This window comes from Crinia signifera, chromosome 6 (genome assembly GCF_055691185.1).
Source record: "Crinia signifera chromosome 6, ASM5569118v1, whole genome shotgun sequence".
NCBI lineage: Eukaryota > Metazoa > Chordata > Amphibia > Anura > Myobatrachidae > Crinia > Crinia signifera.
Window position 1 is genome coordinate 13,712,919 of NC_139222.1, and position 20,067 is coordinate 13,732,985.

The window sequence follows — 20,067 nt, forward strand, 5'->3', positions numbered from 1 at the left end:
GAGGGAGAGAAGGAGATTGCTGTTATTTCAGGGAGTCTCCTGCAGAATGCAGGAGGGTAGGCAGCTTTGGTAGGTAGTAGTGTGAAATTTTCAGCTAAAAAAATATATGAGAAGCAAATCATGCCCCTCACCACATAACTGACCTTAAGGATGACAAACACAATTTAATTAATTTAATATTTTTCCCCTGAATTTCTCAATAAGAAACTAGGGGTGCTCTGAAATTTTTTTTGGTACTTAAGGGATCCGTAAGTCAAAAGCTAATGCTATTGCATTATAATATAGCTGGGCGGCCATTATTCTGTAGCCCACACCAGTTAGCTTGGAGGACAACATTACTGTTACAGGCAGCATTGTACAAAGGTGTAATACACAGATAACATCACAGGGTGAGTAGGGGACAGATACCACTTGACCTGGAGCAATACCTAGCAGGTCTCCTACAGCAGGCGCTAGAATCTTCCCATTTATTAAGGAAGACATGATGAACGGCGGCCATGTTGCCGTGGCCCAAACTGAAGACAGCAAAGTAGCATATTGTTATTTCCTATCATCCTAGCCTAGCGTGTGTGATCTGCAATGTATCCGCCCATAGATAGACAAATACATCCGGGACAGGAGGAATATCACACAGACTGGTGCAGGGAATGTCCTGGGCTGCAGGTAATGTATTATATGTGTTATATATACTGCTATATTCACTTACTGTGCAGCTTATATCACTAATATGCACCTTATACTGTAATATGTCCTATCCCATCTGTATTATACTGCACTACTGCCTATGTTACTGATATACATCATATACATCAGTGTAATAAGGGGATGTGTATTCTACTGCACCACTGCCTATGTTACTGATATACATCATATACATCAGTGTAATAAGGGGATGTGTATTATACTGCACCACTGCCTGTGTTACTGATATACATCATATACATCAGTGTAATAAGGGGATGTGTATTATACAGCACCACTGCCTATGTTACTGATATACATTATATAATACATCAGTGTAATAAGAGGATGTGTATAATACTGTATACAGTAATATACACACACACACACTCATGTAATAGTATACTTAATAAACTGCAATATATACATATAAACAGAAGGGGAGGGTTTAACCCCAATTCTCACTCAATATAGACGGAGCAGCACCTCTGGGGGATCCCCTGTTAGATTGGACCCGATGTGGTTAGCAATGGGTAAAGAATGGGTTCAGAGGGCGCTAAGAGAGAACGTTCAATGTTTATAATCGCCAGGTAAGTGCATGGGGCCTTGTGCACTTACCTGACAATTATAAACATCGAACGTCTGTAGCATTGTTTTATACTGTATTGAACTTATTGTACATCATTTTTTATTCTATATATTATGCCCGTTCGGCAATTTCTTATTACATTTTTCATTATATATTTGTGTGTCCTCTCTTAGCGTTCTCTGAACCCTTTCTTTATATATATATATATATATATATATATATATATATATTCTGCTTGTATAAACCGGCACTCTACGTTTCGAACCTTTAAGCAGGGATGGGAAACCTCCGGTCCGCGGAGCCAGTTTGTCTAGCCCACCCACCCGTCCATCTGTACGGGAGACAAGGAAGGAAGGGAGGGAGGTGACGCGGTGACGTGGGTGGGAGCAAGTTCAAGTGAAAGGCGTCCAGCAGCGGTTATTCAGCGGCACCTGGAGTGTGGGACGGGGGAATTAGGGTACTTTTGAAGTTGCTAATTTTGATATGGCCCCGGAAGGATTTTATCCATTACAAATGGCCCTTTTAAGAAAAAAGGTTCCCCACCCCTGCTTTAATAGTTCGTCTTCAGGCAGTGTATAGACAAAAAATACAAACATTACAAACCTTATATCCCTTTGCTGCGCATGGAGAAACCAAGGGATATAAGTTTAGTACTGTTTGTATATTTTGTCTATACACTGCCTGAAGATGAACCATTAAAGGATTGAAACGTCGCATAGAAAGCGTGTGATGTGAGTTTTCGTTATGTACAAAAGTCCGCACATAGTCCAACAGAGCGGCACCCAGCGGGTTTGAATAAAGACACACTCACGTAGAATCCTTTTGTTTTTTTTGCCGTTTGCAAGCTCTCGGGATTGAATTCCTTTTGTCAGGCAGCATACATAGGAGATAACCAGTACATATAAGTACTCACCTTACCTTAGCTTCATAGTAGTACAGTGCGCATGCAAGCCTCCCAGCGTCTGGAAACAGGCCAGTGTATGACTTCCGAGGGTTCTACCCTACCTCATCGGGACACGTCCTGCCTGTTGGTTGCCAAGGAGACGCACACGCTGTTCAAGCTAATTCATGTGGACACATCACAAACACTATATATACAAAGATATAACATTAAAAGCAGAGATTAGCGGAAACATCTAGCAGCATCTACATCCGATCAAGATTACAGATATCAGATGAACATAATAACCAGGAAAATATTCCAATTCAGTTGTTCATTTAAACCAGGGGTGTCCAACCTTTCACCTTCCCTGGGCCACATTAGAAGTTGAAAATTTGGTTTGGGCCGCACATAAAATAACAGTAACGATACCTGATCATATATAGATATTAGTCTCCTGACTACCAGAAAGTGGCTTACCTGAGAGTTTGGATGCTGGAATGAAGACTGTCTGCTTTAATGGATGCTGGTACGAGGACTGTCTGCCTTGAAGGATGCTGGTATGAGGCCTGAAGTAATGGATGCCTGGAGGGAGAGAAGATATTGGTTAAATATGGAGATAGGTGGGTGGAGAATGACAGGAGACTACCAGAAAGTGGCTTACCTGAGAGTTCGGATGCTGGGATGAGGGCTGTCTGCCTTTAGAGATGCTGCAGTGAGGACTGCCGTTAAGGATGCTGCCTCTTGTTGTGCGCAGATGTGTGCCTGGTATGATAATGTACAAGGTAAGACAGTAATGGGGTATAAGGGCCACAACATTTCAGAGGAGACCGAGGAGGAACAGGGCTGCGGACATTGTATACTGGGAATAATAAGAGATAGCGAGCTACGCAGCAGTTAAATGCTTACTGCCCCCTTAGTGTCACATATTCATAATGCCCCCTGGTAATGCCACTTATATTCATAATGCCCCCTGGTAATGCCACTTATATTCATAATGCCCCCTGGCATTACCAGGGGGCATTATGAATATAAGTGGCATTACCAGGGGGCATTATGAATTTAATGCCCCCTGGTAATGCCACTTATATTCATAATGCCCCCTGTAGTGATTACTCACCACAGCTAATGGTAGTGGGGTATGATAACGTGACCGCTGGCCTGGCTGCCTGCTTGATCCTGCCGACGCCGCCGCCACGCATCAAAAAATCATCCAGCCCTGCGCGCTGCACGTGGGGGAAGCGCCAGCACAGACGTCCTTCGCGCGGGAGCAGCTGAGTGCGCCTGCGCATGCACACCAGCGCTCCCGCGGCCATTTTAAGTGTGGGAGAACTCGATGCTGGCCGCGGCCATCTTTACTTTGGGCACAGTGCCGCGGCCAGCACGAAGACGCTGCTGCGGGCGGAGTTGCCCTATAATTTATATTTAGATTATCTATAAAATGCACTGGGCCGCAATACTACCCGACCTGGGCCGCATGCGGCCCGCGGGCCGCGGGTTGGACAAGCCTGATTTAAACCCTTTGGGCTTGACGGTGTCCAGTAAAACAAATCCATTTATATTCTAACTGTAATAAAAGTTTATTTCTGTCCCCTCGACAATTGCTCGGGGCCACATGATCTATGATAATGGGGGAAATTTACTAAAGGAAATTTGTAAAAAAATTGGTGTATTTGTATCCAGAAATACACTTATTTTTGACATTAACTATCCCGAAAATACGGCAATTCGTAGTCGCATTGATGTGCTATCAATACAAATACGAATTGCCGTATTTTCGGGATAGTAAATGTAAAAAATAAGTGTATTTCTGGATACAAATACACCTATTTTTTACAAATTTCCTTTAGTAAATTTCCCCCATTGTGTCTGAAATTAGCTAGGCTGTGATTTGCTGCCACAAAATGCCTTGGTGCACGAATTGAACAGGGGTGCATTGGTATTCTCTCTTTAAATGTCCTCCTGGTCTTGCCAGTATAGTGTTCATTCTAGCACCCGCCATATTTGAGAACCCATGCAGTTCCTCTTCACTGCCTGGGGTGTCGCTGTCTGCTGTGGTGCTTCTAACACAGTCTGTATATCAGCACTGATATGCAAACCAGACCTGTGCTAGGAACACCACAGCAGACAGCGACACCCCAGGCAGGGAAGAGGAACTGCATGTGTTTTCATAGATGGCAGGTGCTAGAATGAACACTACCAGTATAGCACAGACCACAAGGACATTTAACCATGTATATTACAGGCGAGCTGCTACATCCCAGTACATGTCTGATTTAAAATTTCTTCACTGTACGAGGATGGAAGAAACATTTAGTGGCAATCATATGGCTGCACTTTGTAACAACCTGGACTCTTAGTTTGTACCGCAGGATTCATTTGCAATAAAGGTGTCACATCAGACCTCATTATGACCAGTCACAAAAACATACGTGACTAAGGGAATTAAATCAGTGGAAGCATACCCTTCCACTGCATAAACCAGCTGGTTCTCCGACCCCTTGCCTGTTTACATCCTGCTATCTAACCACCACCCCCTCGCTTGCACCTCTTGTAATCTGTCTGTCTCCCCTTCCTACTAGATTGTAAGCTCCTCCGAGTAGGGCCCTCTTCCCTCCTGTTGTCAAAGCCCACTTCTCTTCACATGTCACTCACAGCTCTCCTATACTCCAACACTCAGTGACCATCCTTGTCTGCATACTCATCTCCATCATTGGCCTCAAGCCTCTAGTTGTATGTTGATTGAGTCCTCACTACTTACATTTAAGCTGTAATGTGTATTGAATTGTGGCGCTCTTTATTTGTACTGTATTTTTGTTATTTATTCAATGTTATGCCAAGCTTTGTCTCCCTGTATTGTTCCTTTTGTACGGCGCTGCGAAACACTTGTGGCGCCTTATAAATAAAATTATAATAATAATAAATCCCGAAAGCTTACAAACGGCAACAAAAAACCCCCAAAAATAAAAACGGCTTCTACCTGAGTGCGTCTTTATTCAAACCTGCTGGGTGCCGCTTTAATGGACTATGCATGTATGATTTAATGAGCTGGGCACCGCGGTAGGTGACACGTATTTGATGAAGGAGGGTGCCGGTCGACTGGAATAAATATATAGAGGGGGAGACCTGATAAGTTTCCAAAGTTTCAAGACCTTACGGTTTCATTATCAAGGTGCCGGAGACAACAAGAGGTAGGATAAAAACACACACCATTATGCCGATCTGAAACCCTCACCCGACCGGCGCCGCATGATGACATCACCAAGGAGAGACGGCCGGGGAAGCTGCGAAGGGCATTCAAGATCTGCCCATACAACAAACATGATAAATATTAGTGCAATAAATATATAGGCTCAATATGCACCAAATACAACATGTGCATATATAAATAAGTGTAATATACTAATACAGTGTAATACATATAGTGCATGAATGAAAAATAATAAAGGTAAAATATGCATGTCTCGCTTTTGGACCTGCCCTCACATCCAAACTTTTTGGAGCTCCATACACACTTACGCTACCTCTTCCCTGAACTTGCCCTTTCAACTTAATCAGGGCTGGGCAACACCGGCCCTCCAGATGTTAATGAACTACACATCCCAGGATGCTTTGCATTAGTTTTGCTATGTGGCCATGCTGAAACTGATGCAAGGCATGCTGGGATGTGTAGTTCATCAACATCTGGAGGGCCGGTGTTGCCCAGCCCTGAACTTAATGAATCTTGGGCATTATTTGGTTATGTCACAGACCAACTTTCTGTCCCTTAACATGATAAGAAACTCCTAGTGATTCTCTCAGCTGTAGACAGGAAAGCCATCCTACAACAGTGGATACACACTTCAGCCCCCTCTCTAGAAATGGCAACCTCTAGACTACTTTTCCTATTTACCATGGACTGGCTGGAGACATTGCTTCATATAGAATCTATGACCCCAGTCCTATTTAAATGCTGGGACGGATACATTCAGACTCTACCTCTCAGGACTAAAATGGCAATTGGGGCATGTTTCCAGTCCACCTCATGGTATAATCTGCAACTCCTTCAAAGCAAGACCCCTATTACAATCTAACTGTTACATCGCACACCACCCCTATCTCATCCTTCTCCCCTTCATTTTATACCCCTCCTCTCCCTTATCTCTTTCCATCAGTGGCGTAACTAAGTTTTGGGCGCCCCCCCCCCCCCCGCCGCCGCCCCGCCAAGCACCCGCTGCCCATGCAAACCCCCCCCCCCCCTCCCCCAATCCCCTGCAGCCTTACCTATCGCGCTGGTCCCGGCGGCTCCGTTCTTCTTCTGCTGAGGACCACCACAAAATGGCCGCCCCCATACAGCAGACAGTTTCAGAGAACTGTGTGCTATATGGGGGCGGCCATTTTGTGGTGCTCCTCAGCAGAAGAACGGAGCCGCCGGGACCAGCGAGATAGGTAAGTCTGCGGGGGATTGGGGGGGTTGTAACTATAGCACCGCAGCCCCCGGCGCCCCCACATGCACAGCGCCCCCCCCGGTGGCGGGGGCTGCGGTGCTATAGTTACGCCGCTGCCTTCCATCTCCTGCTGGATGGCTGGATCGGTCCATGGATGGGTTGATGGGTCGATGGCTCGGTTTTAAGAACGGGCGAATATTATAGTTTGTTTTGTTCTATTGTTTGTGTTACCCCTTTGATTCATGTTGTTGATATGATGTGGTGCCCTATTGGGGATTGATTTGTGACATCTTTGTGGCTGTCATCGTCGATTCTATAACAATTTAATTAACGTTACTATCTAGACACAGGGGCCACCATGTTATATGTCATATCCCTAAAATGTTTGATTGCAATTTATTGTTATTTGTTTTGGACAAAATTTGAAATTGTGGATCGGTCATCATCTACTACAACTATTTCATGTTTTTCTTTATTTGTAAACTTTATGATTGGTGAGGATCAATAAAATTAATTTTGGAAAAAAAAATACGCATGTCTCATACATTGTGACCAATGTACATTGTGGTTTCCGGACTAAAGTGTAACAGTTACTGCAAAAAGTTTTTTACACCGTAACAAAAAAACACGGCTAGTGTAAACGCAGCAAAGGGCATATTATGCATTTAAACAGACACATCCTACTCCAGTTACGTATCAAGAACCGCTCAAACAGATAAATGCCGTTTATTTCTACAGAAAATATGACGCACTGTCATTTTGTGGACAGTGTATCAAGCCGATGAAATGACTTTCGGCTCTGCATAGTGTTAACCCTCTGTCTCCCCCACGTTTAAGTTGTGGAATCTGTTCTATGATTCTATACCTCCGAGAGGATAGGGAATGGCGAGCTGTGGCAAAATGCCTTGCCGCTGGCTGGTCGCTGCTGCCTGACACCAGGGCCTGTTTAATAGCAGATCTGTGGGCCGCAGCCCTTTCTTTGAACGTACGGACAGTTTTGCCGACGTAACGTCGGCCACAGGGACAACTGATCAAATAGTATGTCTAAGGGTTAACTGCAGCGCTTGTGATATATGTAACCGACTTCTTGTAGGGTATGGAGGAAAAATATGTAAAATATTCCCAATATGGATTTTTTGTCGAATATATAGTCTCCACAATTTTCTTAAAAATAACAGTTTATTTCTCCACCAACCGACAGATCAGAAAAAAGTTTCAAGAAAAATATAAAAAAATACACAAATTTAAAAACCAGTTTAAAAACCAGTTCTTTCTCCTTAAACAAGAGAAATCTCTTTTAAGCTCACCGGATCTCCTGCGGATGTGATATTATCCTTTCATTCCTCAGATGTTATATAATCCACTTTCACACTTGTACTCCTCTTCTGGACGCCACACTGCCACTGTGGCTATCCTTCAGATTTTCCCCGTGTGTTGGGACTGAAGGGAAAGGAAGAGCTGGTGTCTCCGAGCTAGGTTTACGGCATTTCAGATGTTTAATGCACGTATCACCCTCCCATCCTCCCACGTGAGCAGCTGGAGACCGGAGCCTGTAGGAGAAAGCTACCGCACACAAGGGGAATAGTGCCGGAGCCGACGAGCGTGAGTTCAGAAAGTGAGAGATTTGGTGAGAAATCTCCAGGTTGTTTTTTTTAAAGCGGCAATCATCTACACTTCGAAATCAAACTGGTTTAGCAGTGTAAATGATTGCCGCTTTAAAAAAAACCTGGAGATTTCTCACCAAATCTCTAACTTTCAGAATCTCTCCCGAAGTGTCCGTGTTAGAGGAGTCCATGGGCTTCCCAAGTGGGTGCAGGCTTCAACACCTGTGTGCTGCAGCCACTGTATGTGGGAGCAGATTTGGACTGGTCGACCTTGCAAAAAGTTGTAAAAAGAAGACAGTGATTGTGCACTGGGTGCCTGCTAAATAGCTGAGTCAAACGATCATCAGCCTAGTACATGACACATTGGCAGAGCGGCGCTCCAAGATAAGCAGGAAGTAAAAGATCAAAGTAAGCTGGTGCCCTACGAGAGTCGTTGGATTCATCGGCACTGTCCCCAAAAGGCTTAAATGAACATGCCGGTTTTTCATATTTTCTGTAGAAATAAACGGCATTTATCGGTTTGAGCGGTTCTTGATACGTAACTGGAGTAGGATGTGTCTGTTTAAATGCATAATATGCCCTTTGCTGCGTTTACACGGTATCTGGACTATTGTTAGACAGCACTTACATCGACAGCCATTACATCAACAGCCATTACATCAACAGCCATTACATCGACACCATTAGTTCGACAGCTCAATAGGTCGACATGGTTTTAGGTCGACAGCTCATTAGGTCGACAGCTCATTAGGTCGACAGCTCATTAGGTCGACATGTTTTTAGGTCGACACTACCATTAGGTTGACAGTGTCTATGTCGACAGTCAAAAGGTCGACATGGGTTTTTTCACTGTTTTTTGAGCCGACATGTGCCGACAGGCGGTATTTCATGCCCTACTATCCACTAGGGCGTGGTGGGAGAATAAAATAGTGTGCCGAGCGCAGCGAGGCACCGTGCCCGAAGCATTGCGAGCGATGCGAGGGGCTGTGGTACACTTCAAACTGTGTCCATGTCGACTGTGTCGACATTTTGGCCAAAAAAAAAACAGTGAAAAACCCATGTCGACCTTTTGACTGTCGACATAGACACTGTCGACCTAATGGTAGTGTCGACCTAAAAACATGTCGACCTAATGAGCTGTCGACCTAATGACATGTCGACCTAAAACCATGTCGACTTATTGAGCTGTCGAACTAATGGTGTCGATGTAATGGCTGTCGATGTAAGTGCTGTCTAATATCCGTCCCAGACCCATTTACACTAGCCGTGTTTTTTTTACGGTGTAAAATTTTTTTTTTGCAGTAACTGTTACACTTTAGTCCGGAGACACCAATGTACATTGGTCACAATGTATGAGACATGCGTATTTTACCTTTTTATTTTTCATTCATGCACTATATGTATTACACTGTATTAGTATATTACACTTATTTATAAATGCACATGTTGTATTTGGTGCATATTGAGCCCTTATATATTTATTGCACTAATATTTATCATGTTTATTGTATGGGCAGATCTTGGGTCCCCTTCGCAGCTTCACCGGCCGTCTCTCCTTGGTGATGTCATCATGCGGCGCCGGTCGGGCGAGGGTTCCAGATCGGCATAATGGTATGTGTTTTTATCATACCTCTTGTTGTCTTCTGCACATTGATAAAGAGACCGTAAGGTCTTGAAACGTTGGAAACTTATCAGGTCTCCCCCTGTCTCCTTACCTCATACTGTGTGCCGCCGTCCACAGCCACCTCTATCTATACTCCTTATATCACACATCCTTCTCCTCTCGCCCAAACGATCAGAGCAATGTTATGGGGCTGCACGCCATCTCATGGACCTCACAGGTTTCCTCCATGCTTTAGAGCGTTCTTGCGTCTCTAAACCACATTCAACACATTTTGTCAGCTGGGGACTTCGTCAGGGGGTGTGGCTACCTCCTCTCCGCGTTAATCTTATGCTCCTCTCAATTATTGACCTTTAGAAGTATTTGCCCATTCAATTTTTCTGTGTACGTCCTTATTTCTAGCATAGTTTTTCCAACAGAAATGTACCGATACATTTTATTAATAGTTGGTTCAGCGATACACGGATAAACAAGACTTTATTAAACATCATGTTTACTTTTAAAATATATAACACTTTTATATCAATAAATTATCTCTTATGAAAATTAGAGATTAAAAAATTGAATCTACAAGGTAAAACAAATAAGTATCCAATTTCATTTATATGTCGTCTTACTATACATCGCTGTTCATTTCACAAGTTAGGTCAGCTTAACCCGTGGTGGGTCATTGAGAGGAGGCTGCAATAAGACTGTGTTGCACTGGAGACTGGACTACTAACATACCCTTAGGACACTTGTGCACTGGACTTTATCAACAGTATAGTCAGTTCCATAAATTTTGGGACATCAACACAATTTTTATTCACCCCCACAATGGATTTGAAATGAACCAAACAAGATGTGCTTTAACTGCAGCCTTTCAGCTTTAATTTGAGGGTATTTACACTTTTTAAGAAACCAAAACTAATGGGACAAACTAAACAATCCTAAATCAAACTTTCACTTTGTAATACTTTGTTGCAAATCCTTTGCAGTCAATTACAGCCTGAAGTCCGGAACCCATAGACATCACCAGACGCTGGGTCTCCTCCCTGGTGATGCTCTGTCAGGCCTCCTTCTGCAAATGTCTTCAGCTCCTGCTTGTTCTTGGGGCATTTTCCCTTCAGTTTTGTCTTCATCAAGTGAAATGCTCAATCGGATTCAGGTCAGGTGACTGACTCGGCCATTGCGTAACATTCCCCTAATTTGCCTTAATAAACTCTTTGGTTGCTTTTGCAGTATGCTTCATGTCATTGTCCATCTGCACTGTGAAGCACCGTCCATTGAGTTCTGAAGCATGTGACTGAATATGAGGACTTCTGTCAGGAGTCACATTATCAATGATACAAGGGAACCAGTTCCATAGGCAGCCATACATGCCCACGCCATGACACTACCACCACCATGCTACACTGATGAAGTGGGATGTTTTGGATCTTGATCAGTTCCTTTCCTTCTCCATACTCTTCTCTTCCCATCACTCTGGTACAAGTTGATCTTTGTCTCGTCTGTCCATAGGATGTTGTTCCAGAACTGTAAAGGTTTTTTTTTTTTTTAGATGTTGTTTGGCAAACTCTAATTTGGTCTTCCTGTTTTTTGAGGCTCACCAATGGTTTACATCTTGTGGTGACTCCTCTATATTCACTGTTGTGAAGTCTTCTCTTGATTGTTGACTTTGACACATATACACCTACCTCCTGGAGAGTGTTCTACATCGATCAGAACCAACGCCTGTGGCCTTCATCACTCAGACCCAGACCCCAGGCGTGACAAGCTGTATTACATCTTACTGTACATTATTTTGCCAGTAATATAAAATCTTTTACCTTTTAGGAGTAAATCTTTACAGAGGATGGGGAAATCCAGGAATGAACGGATACTGAATCTTACCCTGGAGATCATCTACCTGCTGACTGGGGAGGTGAGGTCACAGTGACATCACTCTTATCTCTATTACTGACACAGGGACCTGACTGGGGAGGTGAGGGGGTCTGGGAGCGTCACAGTGACATCACTCTTATCTCTATTACTGACACAGGGACCTGACTGGGGAGGTGAGGGGGTCTGAGAGCGTCAATGACATCACTCTTATCTCTATTACTGAAACAGGGACCTGACCGGGGAGGTGAGGGGGTCTGGGAGCGTCACAGTGACATCACTCTTATCTCTATCACTGACACAGGGACCTGTTATGTTATCATCTTTATTACTTTTTTTTTTTTTTTTTTGTAGAAAAAAAGACATTACAAGTAGGAAATAGACAATACATGTACATAAACATAAACAGTATTACAGCCGCCTCAAAATTAGCAGGATCTAATCAGATGGAAAAAAGAATCAGGGATAGAATCAAGCGTTATGTATAGATCCCCCTTCATAGTTGACCCTCACAATCGACCTAAATGGAGATTCACCAAATATAATATCCTACTGTACAAATTATATCCTCTTCCTAAGTCCAAAGCCTAAAAAAAACCCTTAATACCCCTTTTTACCGCTATTATACCAATCAGACTTGCAATGGAGCCTATCAGGAACTATAAATGAAATCAGGAGCGGGGCAGATCATAGAGTAAAAAAACAACTGTGATATATATTACCCACCACAACCCCCCCCCCCCCCCCAAAAAAAAAGGAAAATCTTTATACCTTATATTAAATATGTTATTGGAAGGTTAATATTACCTGTGTCAAGCAAGTTAAATTTGTGTTATATCCAAATATAATATTAATTATGCGTTATAAACACCTTATCAACTTATCCTAAATCTATCCGTGAGAGAAAAAAAAAAAATGGAGATTCACCAGATATAATATCCTACTATACAAATTATATCCTCTTCCTAAGTCCAAAGTCTAAAGAAACCCTTAGTACCCCTTTTTACCGCTATTGTACCAATCAGGCTAGCAATGGAGCCTATCAGGAACTATAAATGAAATCAGGAGCGGGGCAGATCATTGAGGAAAAAACAACTGTGATATATATTACCCACCACAACCCCCCCCCCCAAAAAAGGAAAATCTTTATACCTTATATTAAATGTGTTATTGGAAGGTTTAATATTACCTGTGTCAAGTAAGTTTAATTTGTGAAATATCCGAATATAATATTAATTATGCGCTTTAAACACCTTATCAACTTATCCTAAATCTATCCGTGAGAAAAAAAAAATAATAATAATTATCCACCCTTATAATATCTAGAATCAAACCACATCCCCCATATTTCATAAAACTTATCCACTGAGTTACCTAATATATATCCACTCCGCTCATGTTCCATTATATTATTCACCAAATTAATCCACTCTTGTATGCTTGGCCCGCTTTGTGCCATCCAAGATCTAGCTATAACTGTTTTGGCTATGGCACTTAAGTTAAGCGCGAGTCGTCCCAGCCTAGGAGACATACCACTGCTAGACCATACTCCCATAATAAGATTTAAAGGTCGAATCTCTTGTACAGGAATCCCCACTCTTCTCATTATTTCCACGACCTCTTGCCAGTATCTTTGCAATTTATCACACTCCCACAATAAATGCCAAAAATTACACCCTAATATTTTACACTTAGGGCACCTGTTGCAGGAGTCCTCTGAGAATCTACTCAATCTATCAGGGGTAAAATAGGTTCGATGGAGGATATTAAGTTGTATCTGGTGTATTCTAATTGACCTAGTGGATATTCCCGGGGCTGCCAAGGCCTGGCTCCAATTCTCCATATTTAAGTCACTGATATCCCCTGACCATTTCTGTCTCAATTTTACCAATTCATCCCTTTGCGTAATAGTGGTTAAGAACTTATAACACTTTGACAACCTCTTACCGCAACTCAATTTAGAAACAAATGTTTTCGCAGGATTTACGGTGATGCTAATAGGTTTATTTCGATGACCTTGAAGTGCGACACTTCTCATCTGAAGATACCTATAGAACATTGACTTAGGAAGAAGATATTCCTTTTGTAACTGTATAAAGGATTTTAACTCATTGTTTAGAAAGATCTGGCCTATTGTAGTTATACCGTAGGCAGACCATAATCTGGCGAAGTTTTGTCGATTTAATTGACTAAACTGTGGTAAAGTAAATACGTACATATCCGGATCTAGGTCATTATATTCCAATGTTTTACAAATCCACTTCCAGATGTTTCTAGCTTGTTTAAGGATCGAAGGGTAGGAAATCCTTCCTTGCTTCATCATAACTGCTTGTAAGGGTGAGTGACCCGGGAGCACTTTATTTATTAGTTGTGCTAGATCAGAATAGGTCCCACCCTCTTTGACCCAATCCCCCATATGGGCCAGTTGGGCGGCATAATAATACTGTTTAAAATTTGGCATAGCCATCCCACCTTTTTGGCGTGCTCCACAGAGAACAGATAATTTAATTCTGGGGGTTTTATTTTTCCATATAAAGGAGGAGATTATGGAATTAATCTTCCTAAAAATATTCTCTCTAATATAGATGGGGGATTGGGTGAAAACATATAAAAGTTTTGGTAGAAGTGACATTTTTATCAAATTTACCCGGCCTAGAACAGTTAACGGGAGTCTCAACCAACTTTTGCATCTATCTTTAAAGCCCGCCAAAATTGGATCCAGATTGTCTTTCACAAAATCAGAGGATTTACTTGAAATCATTATACCCAGGTATTTAAACCTATCCACCCTGGAGATACCATATAGCCTTGTCACCGCCCTGGTCTCATCCAAGTTGGTCATTAAAAGATGTGATTTATTATAATTAATTGTTAAGCCCGAGTATGACCCAAATTCCTGCAGCCTATTTATAATACTTGGAAGTTGTTCCTCGTAATTGGCCAATCCCATTAAAAGATCGTCTGCATACAGGGAAATGAAACTACTGTTCATTCCCACTTCCCCCAGCTCAGCTCTTAGTTTACTTGCAATTGGCTCAATGGCAAGAGCAAACAACAGAGGAGAGAGGGGGCATCCTTGTCGAGTCCCTCGAAAAAGGGGGAAGGAATCAGACGTAAACCCATTTAGAGATACTCTTGCTTTTGGTGCCTGATACAGTAAAAAAACCCAGTTAATAAATCTGGGACCAATCCCAAACGCCTTCAGTACTAATTTTAGATACGGCGATTCCACTGAATCGAAGGCTTTGTTTGCATCAAAAGATGCAACTACTACTTCCTTCTTTGTATGTTCTGCCATTTGGAGGTACGTATAAACCCTTCGGATGTTGATAGCGGTGGATTTCCCTCGCATAAACCCGTTCTGGTCACTATGAACCAACTTTCCTATCAATCTATCAAGTCTATTTGCCAAAACTTTGGCGAAGATTTTCGCATCGGTAGTGATCACAGAAATCGGTCGATACGAATCAACCGAGGTAGGATCTTTACCGCTCTTAAGGACCATGTTAATAATAGCCTCAGACATTGAGTCGGCCAATTTACCCTCCTCCATCATTTGCTGGAAAAAAAGTAATAATCTTGGTGCAAAGATATCTACATGACGTTTATAAATCTCGCCTGGAAGCCCATCTATTCCCGAGGCTTTGTTAGACGGGAGGGATTTAATTGCCACTTCCACCTCTGCCCTGGTAAAGGGAGAGTCCAAGATTCCACAATCCTCCCCAGCAAGGGATGGTAAGTTAATAGTGCTGAGATATTCACCAATATGTTCACTACTCGGATTGAGTTTGGATTCATATACCTTACTAAGATGACTTTTAAATGCCTCTACAATTCCTGAAGGGGTGGTCAGCAACTCGCCAGACTGCGTATATATTTTTGTTACTATATTACAGGGAGAATCGACTTTAGACAAATATGCCATATATTTACTCGCCTTATCAACATTCAAATAAAATTTATGCGAATTACTAAGTATTCTTTGGTTAGCCATGGTCTGGAGGTGTTCAACCCAATTACGTTGTGCTAACAGCCATTCTGATCTTAATGCTTCAGATTTTTCCTTCAGATATCTCTGCTCCATCTGAATCATACTAGATTCCAATTCCAGAGCCTTCTCCCCAGATTTCCTTTTTACAGTAGTTATTTCCTTTATCAAATACCCACGGAGAACAGCCTTAAAGGCCTCCCAGACAATAGTGGGAGCAGAGGAATCGATATTTTCGGAAATAATTTGCTCAATCTGTATTCCCAATTCATCAGGATCCCTAAATTGACTAAGCCAGCTAGGGTGGAACCGCCAATATCTGAACCCCACGTCCATCCTTAACTCAACCTGCATCAAAACAGGCGAGTGGTCCGAGATACCGCGGGATTTATACTCTATTGATGAAACCTTCTGGAATAAATTTTTAGAAGAAAAAATCATGTCAATTCGCGAAAATGTATTATAGGTAGGGGAATAACATGAGAATTGACTAGCACTGGGATTTTTCTCTCTCCAGATATCAACCCATCCCACCGTGGTGATAAAATCTGCCAACCCAGTACTCCCAGCATTATAGCCGGCTCTATTATTCCACCTATCTAACCCTGCGTTCATGACTGAGTTGAAATCCCCCAGGCATACTGTCAAATTATCTGGGCGGGCTGCGGCAAAGTCTACGGCAAGTCTCAATACCTCAAAATTAAATGGCGGGGGAACATAAATAGCCAAGATAGTATAACGTTTAGAATCAACAATCCCATCGAGAAACACATATCTACCCCTCGAGTCCTTTTTTATAGATAGTAGTTCAAAACCAAGATTTTTCTTAATTATTATAGAAACCCCACGTGAAGAGGATGAGAAATAGGAATGATACGATGCTCCTATCCATGGGCGATTCAGCGCCTGGATTTTATTTTCGCTCAAATGCGTCTCCTGGAGACAGATTATTTCAGCGGAAAACAGTTTACACTGCTTAAGTACCAAGGAGCGCTTGATTTTCTCATTTAGGGCCAGATGTACTAAGCTTCAAAAGTGATAAAATGAAGAGTGATAAACAGCCAGCCAATCAGCTCCTACCTGCCATGTCACAGGCTGGGTTTGAAGAATGAAAGGTAAGAGCTGATTGGCTGGCTGTTTATCACTCTCCATGTTATCACTTTTGAAGCTTGATACATCTGGCCCTTAACCCTCTCACGTTCCAGGTTACGAACCCAACCATATGTTTAAGTGGTACTCTTTACCTAGAACGGCGCCCATCGCGGTGATCGCGACATCGCGGGCAGCACATAAACGGCCGCGACGCGATGCCCGCGATCACCGCGATTTTCCCATAGGGAACAATGTTAAAAAGTCAGATTGATCGCGATTTTGCATTCAATGCCTCAATGCCCGCGATTTTACCATAGGAATCAATGTTAAATGGGCTACAGAGCCCAAATAGGCTCAATTAACCCTTAAATGTCACCCCAATTTTTTTACGCCACCCCACGATCCACGCCAACCCGAAGCGTGGCGAGCGCAGCGAGCCCGCGAGGGGCGGCGGTACGCGTCCTCCGACCTTTTCATGCCCTACTATCCACGTCGGCGTGGAGTTGAGAATAGAATAGTGTGGCGAGCGCAGCGAGCCACCGTGCCCGAAGCGTGGCGAGCGCAGCGAGCCCCGCGAGGGGACGCGGATACCTTCACAGTTATACGCGTCCCCTCACGGACTTCACAGGTGTCCGTGGCGACGCGGACACCTGTGAAGCCCGCGAAGGGACGCGTTTACCTGTGAAGGTATCCGCGTCCCCTCGCGGGGCTCGCTGCGCTCGCCACGCTTCGGGCTCGGTGGCTCGCTGCGCTCGCCACACTATTCTATTCTCAACTCCACGCCGACGTGGATAGTAGGGCATGAAAAGGTCGGAGGACGCGTACCGCCGCCCCTCGCGGGCTCGCTGCGCTCGCCACGCTTCGGGTTGGCGTGGATCGTGGGGTGGCGTACAAAAATTGGGGGGACATTTAAGGGTTAATTGGGGCTATTTGGGCTCTGTAGCCCATTTAACATTGATTCCTATGGGAAAATCGCGGGCATTGAGGCATTTTACAGTAAAATCGCGGTCAATCAGGCTTTTTAACATTGTTCCCTATGGGAAAATCGCGGTAATCACGGGTACCCGATTTTGATGTACCCGCGATTTACCCGCGATGCCCGCGATTACCGCGATTTTTTACCCCCGACGCCCGCGATTCTGATCGCGGGCGCCGTTCTAGGTAAAGAGTACCGTTTAAGTAACTAATTCTACAGAGTTTATCACCTTCCGACAGGGAGATTTGATACATATCCCCTTTTTTTTCAAGCTAACCGGCTGCATCATAATATACTCTCCAAACCAACTTGTATATGTACACGTACAAAGACATTACATTTAACATATACCCTCTTACCCACCCCCACCCTGTATAACCTTCCCGTTTAGGCATACCTAACCCTCCCAACCCCACACAACGTACCCCCCCTCTCGTTGGGGGCATTTTACTGAAGACCACCCACCCTTTAGGCGTGGCTAGCCCTCCGGCAACTCCATGCAGATATCTATCCACCACTATTCAATTCCCTACTCCTATCCCTGCCCCCCCCCCGCCCCCGTCTGCTCCAAACCTGTCAAACCTTAAATGGGCCATCCGCCGATTTAGAGAACCATGTGCCCACCCACAATATTAATACAGAAGATTTATCACAATCAAAGAAGGAAAAATAGGCAAAGCGGGAAAAACAAACAAAAAAAAAAAAAAACACAGAAAACAGTGTAGAGACTAGACCCTCGGCCACTGCACAGTTATCAATCTGATCCAGCTCCTAAGAGAAAATTAACACAGAGCATTTAATTCAGCCAATACTTTAACGAGCCACCAGTTGTTTAATACTGGGATGATATTTATCCAGCCACTCGGCGGCTTCCATTGGAGTATGGAAGAATTTGACCTCCCCATTGTCCACCACCCGCAATCTGGTGGGGTATAACATTGAATATTTAATATTCAGTTCCCGCAGCCGCCTTTTAACCTCCCAAAATTTAAGTCTCTGCTTTTGAATGTCCAGTGGGAGATCAGGGAACAGCGCAATCTTCTTGCCATTATGAAAGAGGTCACCCTTGTTCCTAGCAGCTCTCATGATGTTGTCCCGGTCCCTAAAGTGCAAGAGCTTAACAATTAAGGTACGTGGTGGACCTCCGGGGATCGGGATTTTAAATGGTACCCTATGCGCCCGTTCAATTGAAAAATAGGGAGACAGAGCTTCCTTGCCCAAGTTCTGTATTAACCAATCTTCAATAAATTTTTCTGGTGAGGCCGCTTCGACTCTTTCCTCAAAACCCACAAAACGGATATTATTCCGTCTCAAACGGCCCTCCATATCAAGGATCTTACGCTGCATCTCAGATAGTGAGCCTGCCATGATATTAACTTGTGACTGAATGGGGTTAATCACATCCTCAATGTCTGAAATCCTTGTTTCAGCTTCCGATAATCTATCTCGTATTTTCTGCGCATCATCCCGCAACAGGGTTATATCCGATTGAACTTTATTAATTTGCTCAGCTAAACGAACCTCGCTGGCATTTACCGCATCCAGCACGTTTTGCAGAGTGATTTCTTTTGTTGTTTGGGTAGGAACACTGCCCCCTTTCGTGGGAGTATTCTGAGGGGTAGATTCTCGAGATCCACTCGCATTTTGTACTTGTGTGCGTGCATACTTTTCTAGTCTGGTAGCAGCCGAACTTTGCCCTGTTTTCCCCATTGTTTTGTTCAGAGGCCCAGTCGATTTGACCCAAGGGAAAGCTTCGCTATAATATTGCTGCACTTCACCACACACACTATTGATGAGGATATTAAAGCCCCTATATTTCACAATAAATGCAATCGATCACCTATTGTTGTGGTTGGGCTTTCTAACACTGGCACAATTCTTCAGCACAGCTGTATTAGTTATGCCACAGTCCAGAAACACAATGTCTTGCCCTCACTTCAGTTCCTGTGACATACCAGGTATTGGCCCACAGAGCGTTTATACCCCAGGTGTGTGTGGACTTACCCGCAGACTGATGGTAATATGAGAAACAGCAATCACCTTGTTCCTGATGGAGGTCCTGGTCAGAGTCCCTTTATCAACATGGATTAATAGGAAGCTGTGTCCACCTGAACTGTCCAGGCCTTTTTCATCTTCCTCCAGACAAGCATAAATCGCTGAGGGTTACTTGTGTAGGGATAGCTCACGCTGCTGTGCCTCTGCTGTCATGTACCGAGTCTCTGTACCGCCACTGCACAACTCCTCCACAGCGTGGCGCCTCCGTTGGACAGCCCCGGATGGTCACCTCACATCAGGCAGGGCATGCATCAGTACACAGTCGGGACGTAGCCTCTGATTGCCGCTGCGTCA

General features: G+C 43.6%; 1 protein-coding gene and 1 long non-coding RNA gene across 2 annotated transcripts in view; both read left to right on the plus strand.

Annotated features, from left to right (window-relative positions):
* LOC146010035 (uncharacterized) overlaps positions 1-20,067 on the plus strand; it is a 97,598-nt gene that overhangs the window by 68,638 nt on the left and 8,893 nt on the right. The gene's annotated exons all lie outside the window — the stretch shown is intronic.
* Positions 464-11,608, plus strand: LOC146010118 (uncharacterized). Its single transcript, XR_014444724.1, has 3 exons — positions 464-663; positions 9,699-9,792; positions 10,780-11,608. It is a non-coding gene; the product is annotated as an uncharacterized LOC146010118 (long non-coding RNA).